Here is a 25,124-nt window from a genome sequence, read left to right on the forward strand (position 1 = left end):
ACTATCACAATTAATTTCATTGGAAAATCCAGTATTTCAGTACTTACATAAAATAAACGTGAATATCATAAAGCTGCACAACCTTGCGATCGTAAAGACAAATCAGGCTTGATAAACCACCTCTTATTCCAACACACTCTGGTTTCTCAATACAGGTGGTCTCTTGTAGCAGGTCTGTTCTGCAGCTTTACAATAACCACTGAATTAACTCATTCAATGAAAGTACGTAACTCATACAAAGACAATGACCTTATTCTACCAAACTTACCGACAAGTGCTGCAAATGTATTGCATTCTTTATTCATCGTTCTTAATAATGTATTATACATTAACAAACGTATATCAATTGTAACGTGCTTAAATGCACATTTGAAGGTTACGTGCATTAGTGCATGAACCGCAATGAAAGATTACACTTAATTATTCTTTTGATTGCAAATGAGGTAACATTCAATCAATAAATCTCAAAGTCAGGTAACACATATATTCTACTGATTGAAAAGTAAGGTCAAATGTATTCAATAAATCGCAAAGTCAGGTAACAGTTATTTATTCTATGAATTGAAACATAAGGGAAAATGTATTCAATAAATAGCAAATTAAGCATCATTTATATATCCCGTGAATTGTAAAATAAGTGTGCTTATGTTTATGATAAGGAACATGCTAGCATTTTTTATACTGTTATTTATTTAGAACACAAAATCGCAGCTCGTTCGCTATATCATTAAGCAGACCATTTTGTAACTCAATTTATCATTGAAATGTGACATCCAACTAAGTAAAGAGTCAAACTGTGCACAATTATTCACTGGTCAAAAATATATACTCGACATTAAATGGTTTTAGTACGTACAGCCATATTATATATATTTAGTATATACTATTAGCGCAACTTGCAACATTGTAACGAGCGCGATGTCTTTTCTCCGTCCCCTCTTTATTTATCTCACTCCCAATCCGACTATGTGGTCCTCCTTCTCTTCCTAACGTTACAAGTGTTGACTTATTTCATTAACGTATGCACTTATACTCTGTTTTGGTTTGTAATGTTTTATGTCTTTGTATATGTGTAATCCACGTATTACATGTATGCTAGATGGTTATAAAACTGATATCCGATTTGGTGCATTTTTTGTAAGCTCTGATCAACAACCTATACAAGTTAGATAACTCGCTTCTAGTTAGATATTTTCTCTTAATAAAATGACACCAAAATATGCTTTGTAACATTGGGCCACTGACCTAATAAAACATAATGTCTTCTAACTCTTCGTGTTACAAAACAGGAAGGTAACACTTATTTATTCAATGACTTGCAAAGTAAGGTAAACATTATATATCCTATGAATCCGAATAAAAAGTAACACTTATCATTTAATGTATCACAAAGTAAGGTAACAATTTTCATTCAATGCATTTGAAAGTAAGATTACACTTATCAGTCAATGCATCACACACTAGGGTTACACGAATCATCCATTGAGTCGACAGTAAGGTAACACATTTCATTCAAGGAGTCAAAAAGTTAGGTGACACTTATCAATTGATGAATTAAAAAGTATGGTAAAACTTTTCATTCAATGAACCACAAACTAAGGCAACTCTTATCATTGCATGAATTGCAAAGTAAGGTAACTCTTATCAGTCAATGAATTACAAAATAAAGTAACACTTATTATTGAATGAATCACAAAGTAAGGTAACACTTATCACTCAATCATTTACAAAGTAAGGCAACTCTTATCATTCAATGAATTGCTAAGTAAGGCAACTCTTATCGTTCAATGAATTACAAAGTAAATATACTCCTATCATTCAATGAATTACAAAGTAAGGTAGCTCCTATCATTCAGTGAATTGCAAAGTAAGTTTACACTGTTCATTCAATGAATTACAAAGTAAGGTAACTCATATCATTCAGTGAATTGCAGAGTAAGGCAACTCTTATCATTGAATGAATTGCAAAGTAAGGTAACTCTTATTAGTCAATGAATTACAATATAAAGTAACACTTATTATTGAATGAATCACAAAGTAAGGTAACTCCTATCATTTAATGAATTGCAAAGTAAGGTAACTCATATCATTCAATGAATTGCTAAATAAGGTAACTCATATCATTCAATGAATTACAAAGTAAGGTAACTCCTATCATTCAATGAATCACAAAATAAAGTAAAACTTATCATTGAATGAATCACAAAGTAAGGTAACTCCTATCATTTAATGAATTGCAAAGTAAGGTAACTCCTATCATTTAATGAATTGCAAAGTAAGGTAACTCCCATCACTCAATGAATCACAAAATAAGGTAACACTTATCATTCACTGAATTACAAAAGTAATGTAAGACTTATCTATTATATGCATCATAAAGTAAGGTGACGCCCATCTATTCCATGAATTACAAAGTAAGGTTACACTTATCATTCAATGAATTACAAAATCAGGTAACACTTATTATTCAATGAATTACAGAGTAAGGTAACTCCTATCACTCAATGAATTGCAGAGTAAGGTAGCTCTTATCGTTCAATGAATTACAAAGTGAGGTAACACTTATCATTCAATGAATCACAAAATAAGGTTACACTTATCATAAAATGAAATACAAAGTAAGGTTACACTTATCATTCACTGAATTACAAATGTAATGTAAGACTTATCTATTATATGCATCATAAAGTAAGGTGACGCCCATCTATTCCATGAATTACAAAGTTAGGTAACATTTATCATTCAGTGAATCACAAACTCAGGTAACACTTATCATTCAATGAATTACAAAGTCAGGTAACACTTATTATTCAATGAATTGAAAGTAAGATAACACTTTTCATTAAATGAATCACAAAATAAGGTAACACCTATCATTAAGTGAAGTACAAACTAAGGTAACACATATCATTCAATGAATTCCAAAGTAAGGACACTTACCATTCAATGAATTCCAAAGTAAGGACACTTACCATTCAATGAATTCCAAAGTAAGGACACTTACCATTCAATGAATTACAAAGTAAGGTAACACCTATCATTCAGTGAATTACAAAGTAAGGTATCGCCTATCTATTCCCTGCATTACAAAGTAAGGTAAAACTCCTCATTCAAAGAATCACATTTTAAGGTAACACTCCTCATTCAATGATTTGCAAAGTAAGGTAACACTTATCATTCAATGAATCACAGAGTAAGGTAAGACTCATCTTTTATATGCATCATACAGTAAGGTGACACATATAATCCATGAATTGCAATGTAAAGTAACGCGTATTTATTATATGAATCGTAAGACAGGGTAGCATTGATTTATGCTGTGAATTGCAAAGTTGATTATAATTACATATACTCATCCGTTATATGAATTTTTTAGATTCCTAGATAAATGTGAAAACCTTTAGTATTTTTGGTTTAAGTTTAGTTTATGATTCGTTAAAGCAATATTAATTTGAGGTAAATAATCGTATAATGTAAACAGATACTATAAGAAACAATGTCAATCGGCTTTCCAGTGGCAAAGTAAAAATGTACACAAACCTCATACCATATTGCAAATTGTGTAGAAGTTACATTGCAACAAAGGATATGAGCTAATGATTGCGTATAACTGTGAAGGTTAACGCATCTGACGGAGTTATTAGTAGTGGTTCATGGCTACGAAAAGTAACGAATCTGACGATGGCATTAATATTGGTTGATGGCTATGAAGGTTAATATATCGGACAATATTGTTAATATTGGTTGATGGTTCTGAAGGTTAAAGTATCGGACGGTATTGGCAATACTGGTTGATGGCTATGAAAGTTAATATATTGGAGGGTATTGTTAATACTGGTTGATGACTCTGAAGGTTGAAATATCGGACGGTATTGGTAAGACGGGTTGATGGCTATGAAGGTTAATATATGGGACGGTATTGTTAATACTGGTTAATGGCTCTGAAGGTCAACATATCGGACGTTATTGTTAATACTGGTTGATGGCTTCAAGGGTTAACGCATCTGACGATGTTATTACTACCGTTTGATGATTATAAAGGTTGTTACATCTGACGGTTTTTATTAATACTAGTTGATAGCTATGAAGGTTACTACATCTTACAGATGACTGCTCAGGTGGTCTACTGGTTCGAGCATCGGCCTCAGAGTGAGGGAGGTCGCGGGTTCGAACTCAAGCCGAATCATACCAAAGAATTATATAATGATACTAACAGCTGCCTTGCTAGGCGCTCTGCATTAAGATGTTAGTGTTAGGACTGGTCGGCCTGGTGTCATGATAATGTGACTGGGTTTTCATTTTTTGCAATTATCTTTCTTCTTAATTGCCCAGATTAATACTCACAATGATAATCATATTACAAATCGCAAAGTTCCAAACTTCCATTGATTCATTGTCCAGAAGAATTAAATCAATATTTTAACTTTTACATTACTGCCACACTGTAAAGCCGTCCCTGTAGCACTGATGCTTGTGCTTTTACCTCTGTCAGATTGCACCGTGTAACAAATCTATTTTCGTTCCTGAGTAGTAAATGTTATCTCGTAATCTCTTATGCCTAAAAAGTATAGAAACTGGCTATTACTGCGCACAAACTTTGCTTTTGTGACCATTATAATTATATTTTGAAATGTACATATTTTCCAGAACATTCCAGATAGATACAGTGCTGAGGAAACTTGGAGTAACTTCTAGACTTTTCTAGATCTTTCCAGTAATATAAATAGGAGCATAAATATAGGGGCCTTAAGCCCACCAGTTCCTTTCAGTTCCAGCTGCCTAAGTGGATACATATCTGCATTTTTCTGAGATCGCATCAAGAGACTGCAAGCATCTGGCAGACGCATTTTGCTATGTGTGCAGCCAATTTATCACGACAAGAGCGAAAACGTACTCCGCGGAAGCATCTGCTAAGATGACTGAGGCCTACAAGGCATATTCCGGCATGCCTGTCGATGATCAAGACAAACCCTGGGCACCTCATTTCACTTACAAACACTGCAAAAAAAAGCTCTGGGAGGTAAGATGGACAATTGTTGCTCGAAATTTTATGTTATAAAATTTGTTAAAAGTTTTAAAATTATAAACGTTTTTAATTATAAAATGTTTTACAATTTTTAATGTTATTATTGAAAAATGTGTCATATACAAAAAATGTTGAGATATTCTCTTACACGTTAATCATTGGTGAAATAAATATATTTTTTAGGATGGTACAGAGGGAAAAAAAGAGCCATGAAGTTTGCTATCTCAAGAATTTTGCGGTAACCCACTGACCAATCAAGCAATTGATGCACCTGCATGGTGGACTCTTCCAAACGTCGGACTGGTAAGAATGCACCTGCTATCACGTATACTGACCTTACATCATCCATCGCGCCGGTGACAACTGCCCTGAGCTCCCCCTACCCACTCCTCCGGAAAGATAGCAGCCGTCTTTAGAAGAGAGTAGCACGTCTGAGAGCTAGGAAGACGTTGTATAACCAGATGACAATGTCAGAGGTGGAACTGTGGAGAGAAACCCATAATACCCCAACTAAACAGACCTCAACGACTTGATCAAAAATATTGGTCTCATCAGGTCCAGTGCAGAGATTTTCACGTCTAGGCTGAAACAATGGAACTTGTTGCATGAACGTGTGCAAGTCGCAGATCAGAGGAAGCGTCACTAAGTTTTTTCCAGCTTCTTCACCCGTCAAGATGGGCTCTGCTTTTGCCACAATATAACCAGTCTGTTTTAGGCAACTGGAATCGCCTGTAACCAGAATGAGTGGAGCCTTTTTATTAACAACTCATACAGAAGCCTCAATGCCATGCTGCTCCATAATGGGAACACGTACCCGCCTCTTCCACTGACTCACTCGATGCACCTCAAAGAGGATTACAACATGATCAAGACATTGTTCGAAGCATGATGAGAGCGGCTGGGGAAATCATCGGAGACTTCAAAATGGTGGTATTCCTGATGGGTCTCCAAGGTGGTTTTACCACGTTTCCCTGTTATCTTTGCTTTTGGGACAGCAGGGACACCAAAGCGCACTACCACATGCGGGACTGGTCACAGTGGACCGAATTTTTTGTGGTGAGGAATAACATCAAGTGGGAGCCACTGGTTGACCCCGGGAAGGTGCCGATGCCACTACTGCACGTCAAAATGAGCCCTAGGAAACAATTTGTCAGAGCTCTAGATAAGGAGCCGTCAGTATTCAAGTACCTTCAAGACTTCATCCCTAAATTGTCTGAGGCAAAGGTCAAAGCCGTTGTCTTTGTCGGACCACAGATAAAGAAGATCCTGGAATTCCCCAAGAACCTCACCTATAAGGAGAAAGCGGCTAGGAACAGCTTTTTCACAGTGGTCTCGGCTTGCTGGCAATCTCAAGGCCAAAAACTATCTGGAGCTGGTTGAGTTTCATGTGAAGAACTACGGCACAATAGGCTGCAGGATGTCCCTCAAAGTCCATATCCTTGATGCTCATCTTGGTAAATTCAAGAAGAATATGAGAGCGTACTCGGAGGAACAAGGCAAGCGCTTCCGCAAGGATATACTGGATTTTGAACGCCGCTACCAAGGACAGTATAATGAGAACACGATGGGAGACTACCTTTGGGGTCTGATTTGTGAAAGTGATTTACAGTACAATCGTAAATCAAGACAAACTACTCGCTTCTACATATTGAGTGGTCATTTTATATTACATTAGTATAAATACATTTTAATTTTGATTCATATTTTGTTTTTCTCTGTCTTTATGTCAACAAAAAGACACAAATTCGACCGGTTTCTCATTGGAAATATGTAAATTTCAAAATATCAATGTCCTGGTCACAAAAGCAAAGTTTCTGGGGGAATATTCGCCATTTTCTACAATTTTTTGGCATAAGAAATTACGAAATAACGCTTACTACCTAGGAACTAAAGTTGCGTTACATAGTGTTGTTAGCAAACATCCTAGTTACACATCCTTCCTTTGGTTATTATTAGAATAATTCGATACTGATATTGTGTTTTCTGCAATGCATTCTATGGGGATCAATTAAATTATCTACTTAACTTTAATTCATCTTTTTTCGAATCATTATTGCACTTAGTACGTCACACTATCTAAATGCACACGTGTTTCAAATAAATCAGATAAGTAGATATTAAAATCATCTACTCACCAATGTATCCCATGATCCAATAAAGAGAGGCGTTATTCAATTTCGGACGGTCATACGGAAGAATTTAATTCCTTTTCCACCTTGCAGTCAATTGAAAAAGTATTCACTCAACGCTTTGTCAAACTGTCCTTATCAAGGCATATTCGAATAATATTAATTCATTTTCTGCCCCCGAGAATTGGTTTGAATAAACATATATATTGGAGGGTAATCAACTTAAGATGGATTTAATTACATTTTCCCAACGTTAGCCTCTAATTGGTTTTATATGTTCTGCAGAAGGAACAACGTGTTGTCCCCTTGTTATTTTCCGTCAGACATGATTCATAACTGAAGTACTGTAGCTCAATATTGACCGTACACTTAACTCAAGAAATAATTTGTCTCAAAAGTATTGGTCTGTCAGCAGTTTGGAATCTAATAACTAGAAATACTTTTTCCACAGTTAACGGATAGCATATCGACACAGACATCAACTGTAGCTTACATGAACAGGCTATCGACACAGAGGAAAACTACTGAAGATGAAATTTCATCCGAATCATTATTTCTATGTTGGGTGTGTATGTGTGAGTGTGAACCCCTCACTTTACGATTCAAAATACCATATATTTCGCAGTGAATAATGTGATAACGCTACCTAAATTCCACACCCCCTTAACCTCCATTTTTTTCTCTCATGGTGAGAATGCTGTAAATTATGTTGAATAACATTTCCAGAATCCAAAATGCATATAATTTACATTATTCAAACGTTTACCTTCGCAAAGTCAGGATCTAAAGGATAAAGGTCAGTTTTCGTGTACATCACACGCCATAAGAAGAGGAATGACAGGTGACCCATAATCTTTCCGAAGCATGCTGGATGTACATTAATGTTGGCATATATTTATTAAGTGAATATGCAAATATATTTATACCAGTTAAAACAAATGGTTATTTGGGGTATGTAAACTAAATTACCCGATATTAATATCGTTGAATAAATGTTGGTTTTAGTGTCGACTACTGCTGACTTAGTATTGCCAACAATGGAGTCAATACAAAAGAAACATTATCTATATGATTCCAAACGAACCAAAGCAACTGTATATGGCTTCTTTCAAGTAGCGTTTGATGTACGCATCTTCTCTTTTATACTATGTACTTTTTTGCAGTGTTATAAGTTTCTAATAATAACGATACCCTGAATAAAACAGGAGAACCGAATAAAAAAACAAATATAAAGGTTGATAAACCAATTCTAATTTTTATTCAAAGCAGGCAGTCTTTATGAGTTTTATGGGGAAATCAGATTCATGTTTGAGGTGATATGTTCAAGTTGGAACAAAACCAAACTATGACAAAGGATGCACTTTCATCAATGTATGAAGCATTTAAATGCAGTAAAGACGACATTGTAAACCCCCTCACCGATAGTTGAAAACCGATAGGAATATCCAAGTCATTGTTTTAATTCGGGGCAAGGACATTATGTTACTGGATTCAATTTTAAGGTTCATGTTTAAAGTCCATGCATTGTATACTGATTCAGTCACACAGTTTTTATTAGTCCTTGCATTATATACTGATTCAGTCACACTGTGTTTATTAGTCCTTGCATTATATACTGATTCAGTCACACTGTGTTTATTAGTCCTTGCATTATATACTGATTCATTCACACGGTTTGTATTAGTCCTTGCATCGTATACTGATTCAGTCACGCTGTTTTTATTAGTCCTTGAATTATATACTAATTCAGTCACACTGTTTTTATTAGTCCTTACATTATGTACTAATTCAGTCACACTGTTTGTATTAGTCCTTGCATTATATACTGATTCAGTCACACTGTTTGTATTAGTCCTTGCATTATATACTGATTCAGTTACACTGTTACTATTAGTCCTTGCATTCTATACTGATTCAGTCACACTGTTTTTATTAGTCCCAGAGTGGTAGCTGGGGGGGGGGGGGCAGGGGGGTACATATGTCCCCGGGCGCCAAGGTACAGGGGCGCCAAAATGAGGCTTACAACGTTACATTATAATAAGTAAACAAGGGTAATATTCAAAAATGTGATTAAACGGGAAGGGGGCTGGGGCGCCAATTTTATAGTTCGTCCCCGGGCGCAAAATATCATAGCTACGCCTCTGATTAGTCCTTGTGAAAGGCAAGCTTTCTTATCAAACAATCCATTTCACAATTCATTTCAAACATTTCCTAAACTAACAGCCATAGCTGATTTTGTCCACATCTGTTTTCTGCCTCTAAATTCATATATTCCCATTCATTTTGAGGATTATAGGACGCACCTTTCCATCCTTATCAACTAAGAAATCCCAACTCTGGTATTTTCTTCTCTACCGCTAATTTCACTGTTAAAAAATTATGAACCCGATAATATCTTCTATAGTGAAGTCATCATTAAAGTTTCTAAACAAACAGTTTATTTTATTCTGGGTTTAAACATAAATTGTTGCTAGTGATATATGCATACTATTTAAATTTCCCACCAGACCATGTTATATTCAAAAGTGTACAATTGAACATTGAAAGTGGAATTCGCAGACCAGTATGAAAGTATATTGAGAAAGGATTCACTCGAAATGTTTGATTAGATTTTGTGTAGGTGTAGATGTAGATGGTCACAACACCTTGCCGGTTTATAATTTGCCGAGGAAGGAACAGTAAGGTGCATTACCGAGGATACACTACGGTAACTTATCCCGTATGATCCGATGGTGGAGACTGATATTACATACTTTACTCTGAACGTTGTTACCTAGATAATAGGTTTTGATGGGAATATACCTGAAGGTCTGTTAGATGTGCATTGGGTAGGAATTTCTTTCATTCATCGTTTATTTAGTGCATTAGATGCTGTGTGAAGAGAATGTATTATTAATTTGATGGGAATGACTTAAAGAGATTGATTTATCAGCATGTGATGTCTTATGAGTATATCGATATTCTTAAGATTCTCAATTTTGCTTAAAGTCTATTTTAGAAGTGTCCTCGATCAGGGCAACGTATACGAAATGATTTATAGTTTACAATATCACACTCAACGTAACGAGATCATGTGCAAAGGACAGCTCTTTAAACTAGGGAAGGAATGCTTATCAGATAATTTCTTTTTCAACAATGAACCTTCTGCCCCATAACAGTAGGATATTTTGTATCATTAATTTTATGGTCGATATGAACGCGAAGTACATTCCTGATTGTTTAGTATAAGATATAGTTCACAATACAGATATTATGAAAATAGGGTACCGTTGATGTGGCCTTGTGGCTGGAGTATCCGCCTCTGGTGCGGCAGGTCGCTGGTTCAAACCCAGGCCGTGTCATACTAAAGGCTTAATCAAAAATGATACTAACGGCTTCCTCGCTAGGCACTCAGTTTTAAGAAGCTGTTGTTAGGACTGGTCGGCCTGGTATCAGGATAATGTAACTGGATGGGGCATGATGCTACATATATGCGGCATGATGCCCAGTGCTCGGCATCACTATAAACTGCCACAATGCAGACATCGTAGTGATATGACTGGAAAATTATTAAAAGTACTTTAAAAATCCAACACACACATATACACATACATGAAAGTAGTTATATTTTAAATGTGAGTAAAATGCACAGAAACAACTTGAATGATCAACACTTGAAACATGAAAAGTTTTCTTACCTCAGTTTCAGGATTTTGTAAGATGCAACTGACGTAGCAGAGCACAAGCATCTTACTTTACACAAAGTATAATCACAAGCATTATGTAGCTTGTCAAAAACAATAACATCACAAGCATTATGTAGCATGTCAAAAAAAAATAACATCACAAGCATTATGTAGCATGTCAAAAACAATAACATCACAAGCATTATGTAGCATGTCATAAACAATAACATCACAAGCATTATGTAGCATGTCAAAAACAATAACATCACAAGCATTATGTAGCATGCCAAAAACATCAGTTTCACATGCTTTGTGTAGCTTGTCAAAAATATAAATATGTTAACATCACGTACATTTTGTAGATTGGCAAAATCGTAAAATTTGATATTACCACATCCGTTTTGTAGCTCAGCAAAAACATCAGTATGTAAACATCACAATGAATTATGTACAATTACAAAACATCAATACAAATTTATCTGAAATATTATCTCAATGTTTAGTGTTGAGTATAATATTCCCTAGAGATAAATCTGTGTTGAGTATAATATTCCCTAGAGATAAATCTGTATTGAGTGTAATATTCCCTAGAGATAAATCTGTGTTGAGTATAATATTAGCTAGAGATAAATCTGTATTGAGTGTAATATTCCCTAGAGATAAATCTGTATTGAGCATAATATTCCCTAGAGATAAATCTGTAATGACTGCATTGATGAAATTCCTCTAGATTTAGAAAAGAAAGAACATATTGCGTGCCGTTATATAAATAAGTCTGTGTCATATGATATAATAATAATGATAAAAAAATTCTCTCTGGATTACTACATTTGTAACATGTTTATTTGACACATTTTGAGGAAATAGTCACAAATGATCGGACTTTATTAATTATTAATATTATTGTATTTCAATCGTTATTATTGATTATGTGATAATGTGTTTTTGCTGTTTATTTCTGATTATTTTTTTTACTTTGGGTACTTTATTCTCCATTTTTCTTAAATAGCCTGATTGCGTTTGCAAATATTCCAATGTTCAATTTCCGTTTCTCCTACTATGACGCTTTGAGGTAATTGTATTTATGTCCTCTCAGAAAAATCTTGTGATATGCTATTGAAATATAAGCGTGCTCAGTCTCACATCGATTGTTTTCATTTGTGTCCAGTCTGGATGGCACTGACGTATTCCGCTGTACTTCAGTTGCAACCATTTTCTTATTAACAATAACTGATCTTCAGTCGAACCAAATTCACGCCAAGTCATCATAAACTTCATTTTAATGAAAGACATGTGTGTCTATCGGGAAACTGAGTCGGCTGTTGGAATGCATGGTGCGATAATATTACAGACAAATTGACTGGTAGAGATCTGTATTAACGCTGAGATTATACTACAGATAAATTGACTGGTAGAGATCTGTATTAACGCTGAGATGGTACTATAGATAAAGAGACAGGTAAAGGTCCGTACCAACTTTTAGATAATACCACAAACAAATTTGCTGGTGGTTATTTTATGTTGATGTAGGTTGAATGCCATAGCTCAGCCAACTATAGGCATTACATAGCAGTCTGAATAACTTTAGAGAAAGAACCAGGGAAAATCCCCGTAAGAAATAAATATCCGCAGGGAACTAGTGGCAAGCTTTCTCATGTACCTACATTGGCCGAGCCCGAAACTTGACCGCGTGCGGACAGAGGTGAGATGGCAGTGATCGGTAAAGGCGAACGTTTAAGGCCTTTTGGCCATCCAAGGCCACACAATTAACAGGTAGAGGTAAGTATAAGCGCAACTGTGTTGGCAGATGGAATGCAAAGAAAGTGAAAAGTGTTGGTATATACTAACGCTGTGATAATTCTACAAAACACCTGACAGAAAAAGGTCTGTAGTAATGATGAGATAATACATCATCCATATTGTTGGCAAGACGGATGATTACTTACAACACAACCGATTGAAAGAACAGTTTTCACAAATGGTAACACGTGTGTTTTTTTATTAATATGGTTCTTTTTTCCGATTGATACAGATCGTTTAAACACCATTTATTCACAAATATGTCAATGCATAGTTATCATATGACGTCATAACATACGGGCACCGTAAGGTCATCCGCTATTTTGTGGGTCAATGAGTTTCATGCGCGTGACTGTTTATCACCTGAATAAAATTTGCAATCGCACAATGGTTAATACATGCTGGGTTAAAGGTTGTTCAAACCGTGCAGACGATTCCGTGAAACGTGGCTTTTTCACTATACCTGTTGTCAGGAAATTTGAAGGAGAGCAAACGAAAACATTAAGTGAAGAGCGACGACGGACATGGTTGGCCAACATCAACAGAAAGGACCTGCCGTCGAAGCATTCAAAAATCTGCTCAGACCACTTTATTCAAGGTACTTTCATTGAATGTTGCATAGATTACTATCGTTATTATTAGTAGTAGTATACCGTATATTTCTTACAGTGAATAACACAGAAACGTAGAAATTTGTGGCTGGTTTCGCTTTGTTTTAAATCTTAAAGTGCATGTGAACTACAGTTCTTACCATTGTTTTTCTAAGAAAATTTATGTTGATATTTCAAATATGCATTCACGATTCTAACTAGATCTTATCAATGCCATATATTATGTATCTAGTCACTTTGAATTATTTACTTTGTTTTGTTTTATTTTCTTTTTCAGGAAAACCTGCAGACTTGTATAGTCGAGTACATCCAGATTGGGCTCCCACCCTTAAACTTGGTGACTTATCTGGACCTTTGAAATCCAGGAAGAAAATGAATACAGTGGAAAGGTACAAACTGATCAGTCATTAGCATGTCAAAGTAGTTTCCCTTATATATTGTATCATTTCCTCAGTTTGACAAATGTTACTCAGTTTAATACAGATAATTATATTCAAAACCAAATAAGAAAATTATCATGATAGAGTCTATCCTGTAATTTCATATTTATTTAATAAGGTTTTACTTTTCTAATAGTAATTACGTTATTAATATTAAAGATACCATATTATTCCATTTATAAAACAAACTAACATGTGCTTTTCCTACGAAATGTGTTAAAAAACGTTGATATGTTGTATAATCAGTGGTGTGGTGCTAGATAGAGAAGGGAACGCCATTCCCCCAGCACTACACACCTGGTTTTACTCTCATATATTCTATTTGATAGAGCTTCCTGCTAAAATATTTTTGAATTATAGGTACAACCGAATGCAACACAGACAGAAGACCAGAGAAGACCATGATATAGCTAAAGTGTTGCTAGATTTGCAGCATTTTCCTGAAACATCTTTTGCCAAGGAAGGTGATGAATCTGCTGGTCACAGGGGCAGCTCTGTTTGTTCTTTTACAATCAATGGAAAGATGGAACCAGATCAAGAACTAACACCAGAGACTAACTCCATTAGTCAGAGTGTAGTTGACAGTGAAATTCAACACCTGATTACTGAAAATACACTGCTTAAAGATAAATTAAGCAGCTACAAAATGAATCAGGAATCATTTTGTGATAATGACGAGAAAGTTAAGTATTACACTGGAATGCCGAGCTACATGACCCTAATGACCCTGATTGAATTTGTTGCTCCATACATTCAAACCAGTAGAGGACTAGAAGTTGGGAAGTTTGAAAAAATCATAATGACACTAATGAGACTTAAGATCAACCTCCCCTTGCAAGATATTGCATACAGATTTCAGATATCAACATCAACCGTGTCAAGGACATTTTTAAATGTTATTCATGTTTTGTATATTAGATTAAAGCCTCTTTTGTTTTGGCCCGAGAGGGAGGAGCTTCAGCTTACCATGCCCATGGAATTTAGGCAAGATTTTGGTGGAAAAGTGGCCGTCATTATTGACTGTTTTGAAATATTTATACAGAGACCTAAAAGCCTAATGGCACGAGCTCAGTCTTGGTCATCATACAAGCACAACAACACCATAAAATTTCTTATTGGCATTACACCTCAGGGATCTATTTCTTTTCTTTCCAGAGCATGGGGAGGTAGGGCAAGTGACAAATACATAACTGAAAACTGTGGATTTGTATCAAATTTATTGCCTGGAGATATTGTGTTAGCATACAGGGGATTTAATATTTCAGACAGTATTGGAATGTACTGTGCTAAAGTAATTACCCCTAGTTTTACTAAGGGGAAATCACAATTGTCTCCTATTGATGTAGAAAATAGTAGAAAATTGCACACTTGCGAATTCATGTGGAAAGTGTAATCGGTCTAGTGCGAAATAAGTATACCATGCTTCAGGGAAAGCTCCCAATTGATTTCCTCATGAATGAGAAAGGAGAAATTCCAGTTGTTGACAAAATTGTTAGTGTTGCATGTTGTCTTATAAATATGTGCGAGTCTGTTCCATTTGACTAGTAAGGATTTGTGAAATAATCATAGATTTATTACATATATATGAGATTTAGTCTTTATTTTTGTACATCTCATAACTTTGCATACAAAATATTCTTACATAATTGTGTCACCATTAAATATTTGTCAATTACAAATCATTATCTTGTGTTCTTAATTCTAAACTTTTGACTTGTGTTCATTACTTTACTTCTACTGGTTATTGATGAGAAGATGCTATGAATAGTCTGTCCATCTGTTACCATTAGTCGGTGAACGCCACTCATTCTAAACAAGCTGGGGGATAGTCAATATGGTTGTCACTGTAGCCGTCATGAAAATCTTGTTATTACTACTCTGCATAGATGGTCATAACAAGGTGTGCTATAGAATAAGCAAGATATATAGAATACAGACAGAATAAAAAAAAACACATTTGTACAGGGGAATGATTTATTCATTTTTAATTAATAGATAAGTATGCATGAAGATAAAAAGTACAACAACCACAATACGTTTGTATCCTGTTTTTTTTTACATGCAAATGTCCTGAGAATAGCCTTCTAATACTTTTTAGGCCTTTTTGCTTTACTGCCATACACTGGACAACATTCTGGACAATAGTATGATCCTTTTGGTGCTTTAGTCATATTAATGCACTTAAAGTGAAGCCATATCAGTCTGCAGTTTTCATTGTCACAACCAACAACATTATCAAATGTTTCATCATAGGGTACTTGACATAAAAAAATGAGGTCAGTGTTATTTCCTGGCACAGTCTGTCTATCATTGTTGGTGAGAGAGGGTTGCAACACAGATGCATGCAGCTTCCTTTCCATTTGTGCAACAGGTTCAGTGTTTGCGGACTGTGGTCTGGTGAATAATGTCCCTGTCAGTTCAGGCAGAATAACATGAACGAAGAATGATGCTGACTTTGCTTCTATATCTTGCATTAGCTTGGGGTTTGGCAGAATCCTTTCCACAGATATGTCCTTCTCTGTCCAGATAACAAAGTCACAAAACTTCTTTTTGCTTAGAAAGATTTGTGTTTGCACCTGATAATAATACTGATGGCATGTTTTTAATAGTTTGTCTTTGTCCAGGTATGAAATACTTTCATTTTTAATCTGTGTATCTCTCACACAATATGGACACTTCACTTCCACTGTTCCCTTTCCACAACAGTTACATGAAACAAGAGCATCGGGAGATGCTCCAATCTGGGGAAATTCAGGGTTGATTATGAGACCACATTCATCAACTATGAGATTGTCATGGAGAGGCCCTATTTTTCTCCTGTATGCATTCACTGCATCTTTTTCATGCTGGCATCCCCACCTTGTTGCCTTATTAGAAAACTTCACTGGGTAGCATATGTCTCGTATGGTGGAAATCGATGGCTTATCAATGGAAGATGTGCACACGGCTTTCATTCTTGATGCTGTTATTCTTCCCGTTCTTTACCGGTGCCAATCTTTACACTCAGCTTGTCCACGAGTCAGCCTCTCTGCATGTTTTGCCTGTTCTGCAGTAACATTAATGGCACTGAACAGATTTTCACAATAGTTTACAAGCTCATGTTTAGACATTAGAGTACATTTGTCATCTCTGAGTTCACAGAGAGGCTTGGGAAGATCATTTGATATTATTCTTGGAATAAAGTGTTTCGCATACTTAGGCATGATTGAAAGCACCACAGGTTTGGTTTTTGTTAAAAATAACTTTGATGTGAAGTCATCGAATTCAGCATCTGTTGGTGCAGGAACATGTGGGAGAGTTGGCTTCGGTTTCTTTTTCTTGTTTTGGGTGGTTCCACAGATGGCATTTTCCAGGTTCCTTTTCTTAATTTCAGCTGACGTGAAATCAATTTGGGAAATTTCCGCATAGTGGACCTTGTCAATGCTTGATGGTAGTAACCGGTAGGCCTTTTCTTGAGTAACTGTCTTTGCATTTTCTATGCGCACAGCTGTCTCAATGTAAAAAAGAAGTGCACCAATATGAATGCATGCCTCCCCAAGGCCAGCCATACAATTACAATGGGCTGCCTCAACAATTCCTGTTTTTACTGCAATTATCCATGGCTTTAATGCTGTGTCATTCATACGCTGTGAGTGTCGTACCTAAAAATGCAAAGAGACTTCCAGTTAGTTCTTCGCTTATTTTGAGCATTTTTTAAATGGATTATGTGCATATGTAAACTTTTGCAACATATGCATACGAAAGCGAATATACGTTTGTTTACGGTCTCCCCTCCATCCCTGTTTTTCCTTGCCAACCCTAGCACCACCATTCTACCATGGTTTATAAAAATACCGTTAAATTTATCAGATATACAAGGATGACAACAATATTGTGTCAGTGGTATAATGTAATTTAATACTTCACAAATTAACCCCATAAAATATATACCGGTATAACTCTTAACTACTTTTGTAATGCTCTATACGAAATGGTATGAAGTAACAAATGTAATGAACTCACCCTCGCAGTAACCAACACCGTGTTGCTCACTTCAACGGCAAGGACGTCTTTGACCCAACCATTGACAAACTGGTTGTAAGCTTCAAGTGATTTGTAAGCTTTCAAATCATCTAACGTGTAAGCACTTTTCGTGTTTACCAAATAATTTAAAATGTCAATATAAGTTATCTCCGGTAGGCACTGGACGTTAGTCGTTATTTTTCTTTTGTCCATTTCATACGGATCAATTCCACCGATTAAGCTTAACTTTAACTCGTTTCTTTCCAGCACTAGCTTTTCCAGTCCATCTTTGTACTTCATCTTGACTGACTTTGAAGCCATTTGTACTTCTGAATTGATTCCTTGAAAATTAAATCAGGTTTCGTCGTCAGGCTTGGCAGCAAGTATTCAACACAATGAGCTTGACCCACAAAATGGCGACCGGAAACTGCTTCCGGTCACAGGCGAACGTAGTGGAAACTATGTATTTGAACAAGATATATGAAGGACTGAGCACCAAGCATACATTTTTCCTTCGGGCTCTCTCCTCATTAACCAATTTTTATTTTTATTATGTCGATGACGTGAATAATGAAGGCACAATATTGCAAACATTGAAACGTTCTAATGAGGTATTAATGTTACAAATTGAACTGCAATGTTATAACAATGTCTGACAGAACTAATAAAATATAAGAGCAGAACCATGTTACTGTATATTTACAAAAGCAAGAAAAGTGGTGAAAAGAAAGAGAAAACAAAAAAAAGATGTTGGCATTTATGCAGTGGGGGATTATAGATAAAAGGCTTTTTACTTTATATCATGTTTTTATGTTACACTGGAGATAACCCAGCTCAACGTGAATACACCAGCAATGAATAGGCAATTTTTTTTATATATGTAATTATTTTCACATGGACCGTCTTGAACATCTTGGTGACATGAACATATTTCAATAGTTTATTCGTTAATTACGATGTTATGTATGTGACATGTGGCAACATTCTTACTATTCGGTTTCTGAGACTAACATATTTAATACAGTTTAAGTGAAAATGCTCTGCTGCTTCTGGTTGACCGTATTAGCCTATATTGCCAGTTGACCGTATTAGCCACTATTGCCAGTTGACCGTATTTAGCCTATATTGCCAGGTGTACAAAGGTTTTTGAAAATATCGTCATTTAATAAACAAAACCAAGTCAAAGTCCTGTGTGCAAAATTTTTTCTTTCTATTTGACATTAATATATTGCGACATTTCATTGGTTCATATTAAGGCATGATTTAAAAGAGTGTAACAAAGGGTCATTTCGAATTTCCACCGGGAGCAGATTCCATTCTACAAAGGACTTTGTAAACATCAACTTCAGTATATATTTATCTTGGCGAGGGGCGTTGAGGATTTGTTACATCACCCAGTTGCTTAATACTTACCTTCTGAAAATGTGGCGAAATCAAAGCCCGCATGTATCCTGAAGCCATGCCAAAGTACATTTATTTTAAAATTTATCATTCCATGTTTGTTGCGCTTTTCTGAATCTATTTCCCATTTCGTCTCTTCCAAAATTCTAACATAAGACTTAGATTGGGCCTCCGCCTCTCTATCTCTCCCTCTTTTGCCATCTTAACTCTATATTATGAAAACCCCTCATATAACTAGTGTTGTGGGACGATTTACAAGTGTTTCCAAGCACTAGTGAATGTACTGAAAATAATTTATATGGCTTTCGGCATGAAGTTTCGTGAGTGATTATTCAAGCGGCGTCAACCTGATATTGTCTATTAATCGCACAGCTACACAAGCGGCGTCAACCTGATATTGTCTATTAATCGCACAGCTACACATTCATCTGTCTTGTACGCAGATTCCGATTATGTTATGGATTCCCACACATAAGTATGGATTAATTCACCGACCTCCAGTAGTATAGATTAGTCAAGCGAAGACCTATTTTATTACACTTTAGTGGCATTGTATAAGCTGAGTGATCTCATATGCTATGAACTTTGATCCACGTGTTTCTCTCTGTTTCATCTTTTGCATGAAACTTAAACAGTGTATTGTAGATAATTATAAAACATGCATTTATTTTAGACGTTAAATCGTTCGAAAACATATCAACTCATCACCTTTGAAAACATTCCAGCTACAGTAAGGCAGTAAAATATAAATCATTATACAGTGACGTGCTAATGTAAATTATTCAAACGAAGAAGACAACTTCCAACAATTGAAATATGACAGAAAATGTACAAAATAATCTGAAAGATCTTGGCTATAAATAGAAACTCCCTGCCCAAGATCACAATAACACATAACAATGATCACGTAATATAGCTACAGAAATGCCACTTCCTTGAGTCAGCTTAAGATACTTATCGTCCCTCTGAGAAAAAACAGTAACACCCAATATCCATAGACACACACATAGAGTGGTACAGGTAGAGCAGAAGATATTGACATTTGGCACTATCCAGACTAAAAAACCCAAAGATGAAGACAAATATAAATCTATCTGACTGACGAGAAAAGGAGTTATTCTAAAGCGTTATTGGCAAATATAGTTGGGATCTCTCTCTCTCTCTCTCTCTCTCTCTCTCTCTCTCTCTCTCTCTATATATATATATATATATATATATATATATATATAGTAATTCGCAGTAATGAAACGAATTAGTCTATATTACTGTAAGCGTGAAAGATGGCTACATAAGAGTGACAGTCAGGGAGATTTTAACACCGTTCTAGAGGAAACTGTTTACCTTCAATAATGTCCCTTTTAATTACCGAGACCCTCAAACTAGTTTTGTCGTCAACGAAGTTAACGTTGACGAGGAGGATGAAGGAAATGCGAAAATTGTTGGAACTGATGCATAAGTCTCACATACTACCTCTAACAACCATAATCACACCACTCTCAAATTACTGAAATACAGCAACATTTATGAAATTTTAAAGTCATTTGTCGCAATAAGATTAAACCTTGTGTCACCAAGATAGTATTTCACCTCTACATTCTCTTGGAAAAGTCCGAAAAGAGTCTCAACCATTGCAAGCCTTTTGTCTCATTAAAAGCAGTACCTGAAATCTGTTTTGCGAAATCAAGTCCGTAAAATGACACAGGCAAAACTTGTGTGCTTGAAAACATGACACGAATGCGTTATGACTTGGCACAATGCTGCTGAATTAAAACAATTCATATTTACTGGACGATTGATAGTGGTGTATGTTTTAAGTATACAGAGGATGGCAAGACCTTAGGATTTAAATCAGAAAGAGAGCTTGAAAAAATTTATGACGTTCATTTATCAGAATCTCACACACCATTCAGTATAGACTGATCTTAAAGTTTACACGATTTACAATACACATAGATGCAGAACAATCTAAAAATGTATAATTCATTGTCTTCCTGATGGACAGAAATTAAACATACTAACAAATTATATGAGAAAGAAAGAGGGAAGATGATATATATACCGAAAGAGGCATTACGATTTAATAGTACCACTATTTTTCTATTCATTTTTTTTTTCTTAAATTCTTTCATTTTTTTAATGTTTATTTAAGATTGTTATTAAAACTTTCATTTAATACTATGGACGACTTGACTGTCATATTCCCATGCTGTATTTAGTTCTTTAAACTCTGTATCAACTTACTTACATATTATTAAAACTCTGTTGATATGTGCGTGCGTGCGTGCGTGTGTGTGTGTGTGTGTGTGTGTTTGTGTGCAAAATTAATATTCTAAGACAGAGTTAAAAGTAAATAAAGGGCCATAACCCATTGTCAAAAGATGCCAGATTCCATCGTTCTTAACGCAAAATATCTGTACAAAATAGCAATTGAAACAGACAGACTATGGACAAATGCTCATTGACCATAAATTCAACTTAATGTTGTTGGTTTAAGTGTTTCATTGTCTCGTTTATTTCTTGTTGTTGTTGTTATTTGACTAGAAAGGGATATAACTCTTCGCCAAACACGAAATAATTCAGATATACAAGGGCCGATTTTATTTTCTATTAATACTCAAGATAAACGTTAAGATAATATAATATACATGTACATGTGGAAATAAAAAATACAAAAGACCTATTGATTCTCTCACTTGGTAGTTTAACGATAATGTAAATAATTCTTTTCTGATTTTAAGGACAGTATATGGCTACTTCGAATCTATAACGAGGTTGCCACTTATGTCATGGTTCGTTACACTAATGTCAACAACATATACACTGTATTACTGTACTTTTTTCGGATTCTCATTAATGATATCGAAATGAACTCTGGTCCCTTGCAAGATACAGATGACTTGTCACGCTCAATTGAAAGCATGGGCTTTTGTAATAATAATAATAATAATAATATCAACATTAGAAATAGCATCAATAATGATGAAAATAACATATTGTTTTTCATGTCAATATTCATCGAATGCGAGAAAAGTTGCAATTAATCGAAAATCGGATATCAGGTTTCGATATGTTGTACTTGACCGAAACACGTATAGGCAACAGGTATTCATCTTAACGACTTTCAATGAACGGCTAGCCTGCTTCAATACACAAGGACTGAAACAACTGGTAGCCGTGTTATGATCTAAGTCTTCAACAATCTGATTTTCAAGAAAGGACTTGACTCAGTAGTCAATGATTTGAATATAAGTAGTATGCAAACACAAGTCAATACAACAATTTGTTGTTTAAAACTATCCACGAAACGTTCAACGTTTTGGAGTATTTTAAAATAGGAACTGAAAAGGCTTTAAGTACAAATTTTATAACTGATGATATAAATGAGTGGTGTTATTCCCTATTCATTGTTAATTATATCAACATTAGGAAGAGCGGTGTTATTCCTTATTCATTGTTAATTATATCAGCATTAGGAAGAGTGGTGTTATTCCTTATTCATTGTTAATTATATCAGCATTAGGAAGAGCGGTGTTATTCCTTATTCATTGTTAATTATATCAGCATTAGGAAGAGTGGTGTTATTCCTTATTCATTGTTAATTATATCAGCATTAGGAAGAGCGGTGTTATTCCTTATTCATTGTTAATTATATCATCATTAGGAAGAGTGGTGTTATTCCTTATTCATTGTTAATTATATCAACATTAGGAAGAGTGGTGTTATTCCTTATTCATTGTTAATTATATCAGCATTAGGAAGAGTGGTGTTATTCCTTATTCATTGTTAATTATATCAGCATTAGGAAGAGCGGTGTTATTCCTTATTCATTGTTAATTATATCAGCATTAGGAAGAGCGGTGTTATTCCTTATTCATTGTTAATTATATCAGCATTAGGAAGAGCGGTGTTATTCCTTATTCATTGTTAATTATATCAGCATTAGGAAGAGCGGTGTTATTCCTTATTCATTGTTAATTATATCAGCATTAGGAAGAGCGGTGTTATTCCTTATTCATTGTTAATTATATCAGCATTAGGAAGAGCGGTGTTATTCCTTATTCATTGTTAATTATATCAAGATTAGGAAGAGCGGTGTTATTCCTTATTCATTGTTAATTATATCAGCATTAGGAAGAGCGGTGTTCTTCCTTATTCATTGTTAATTATATCAAAATTAGGAAGAGTGGTGTTATTCCTTATTCATTGTTAATTATATCAGCATTAGGAAGAGCGGTTCTATTCCTTATTCATTGTTAATTATATCAGCATTAGGAAGAGCGGTGTTATTGCTTATTCATTGTTAATTATATCAGCATTAAGAAGAGCGGTGTTATTCCTTATTCATTGCTAATTATATCATCATTAGGAAGAGCGGTGTTATTCCTTATTCATTGTTAATTATATCAGCATTGGGAAGAGCGGTGTTATTTCTTGTTCATTGTTAATTATATCAACATTAGCAAGAGCGGTGTTATTCCTTATTCATTGTTAATTCTATCAACATTAGGAAGAGCGGTGTTATTCCTTATTCATTGTTAATTATATCAGCATTAGGAAGAGTGGTGTTATTCCTTTAAGATCATATATCTCAGATCATTATGGCACGTTGGATAAGATGCCACTTGCCATAGTCATTAGGACACAATGTTTGGGCTAGTGACAATACATTTCAAAAACATTTCATCGTTGTCTTTGTATAGACTATATATGTATATTTGTATACACTTACTTATTTTATTTAGATGCATACAACATATCCATGAATACATTTAGGATGCCTAAGTTTCAAAACAACATGTGTACCGTGGATTTTCCTCATTTTTTATACTATTCAATGAAAATTAGCAAAATTAAGCAATATAATAATGAAGCACGTTCAAGCAACGTTCATGGAAAAGCAATACTTCCATCGCACCTTTGCTTGATAAATAAGCAAACAAGTAAATTATGAAAGAATACTGTCAATCAAATCATGATTGACTTCTTTACGAAACTCATTGCCGCTATTTCAATTTTATTTTGTATGGTTTAATGTTATAGCATTTATTAGATTTTACACTTCATTATCATGAAATATTCTATATTAAGTTTCATACGAAATGTTGGTGTGTATCGAACCATTTGGAAATAGGGTATGTTGATGTTAGATGATCTACAACTCAAGGTAACAGCGTTCTGGATCCAATAAGACGAAGATCTTCGAAACGGAGATGCATGCTTATTGCGGGAAACACATTTGTTTAAAGGCCAATTAAACTAATCAGAGGACGGAAAGAGTTCCACAGATGATCTGCACTCTCCGATTCAGCGCAAAAGATCGAAAATTCCGTTTCGCTAAACATGGAGGAGTTTGAACAGACTATATTTGTCGGATATATTGTTCTTGCTATACAGTGAGGGTCACTCACACCCCTCCCTTATTATAGTCGAGCTTTATTCTATCAAACTGATATAGTTCAAAACGGAACTACTATTTACTTCAAGAAATAGAAACAGACTACAAAAAGCCATATCTACTAGACCAAATGTAGTACATGCGCACTCTGTAATCCACTATTACAATATTATGTGATACTTATAAAAAACAAGCATCAATAAAAAGACAGATGTTCATCTACGAGTGTTTACCGACATTGCCAGTAAAACCATGATGTGTATTGCTTTGGATAAATACAGCCGTTCAACATCTACTGTGTGATGGATCTGTTTGTAAAATTCTACATTTATTGATGGCCAGCAATAGCATTAAAGACGTTTCACGTGAACTGTATGCATTACACAGCAACCTCTAAACAAAATTCCAGTCAAACGAGCTCGATACAAATAATTTGAAAGATATGAGTCTTTTTCCAAAAAGGGATTTACAATATTATGGTATTGAAACTATCACTATAAAAGCCGGAATTCAAATAAAGGCATACTTACATCTATATAACTTTAATTAATCTTTCATCCGATGCAAGACTGTTGAGCCTACTGAATGGTACTGGTGATTATGACGCCTATTTTAAAGGAAACAACATCCCTGCAACCTGTGACAGGCAAGAGCC

General features: G+C 35.1%; 2 pseudogenes across 1 annotated transcript; one reads left to right on the plus strand and one right to left on the minus strand.

The window, feature by feature from the left end:
- The first annotated feature begins 12,963 nt into the window (after window positions 1–12,963).
- LOC149796013 (uncharacterized) lies at window positions 12,964–15,216 on the plus strand (annotated as a pseudogene). The gene is made up of 3 exons (XR_016422160.1): window positions 12,964–13,218; window positions 13,509–13,620; window positions 14,032–15,216. The product of XR_016422160.1 is annotated as an uncharacterized LOC149796013 (transcript).
- Window positions 15,217–15,548: 332 nt separating this feature from the next.
- Window positions 15,549–17,994, minus strand: LOC149796014 (uncharacterized; annotated as a pseudogene).
- Between the last annotated feature and the right edge of the window lie 7,130 nt (window positions 17,995–25,124).

This window comes from Sinohyriopsis cumingii, chromosome 7, assembly GCF_028554795.1.
Source record: "Sinohyriopsis cumingii isolate HCF-2022 chromosome 7, ASM2855479v2, whole genome shotgun sequence".
Lineage (NCBI taxonomy): Eukaryota > Metazoa > Mollusca > Bivalvia > Unionida > Unionidae > Sinohyriopsis > Sinohyriopsis cumingii.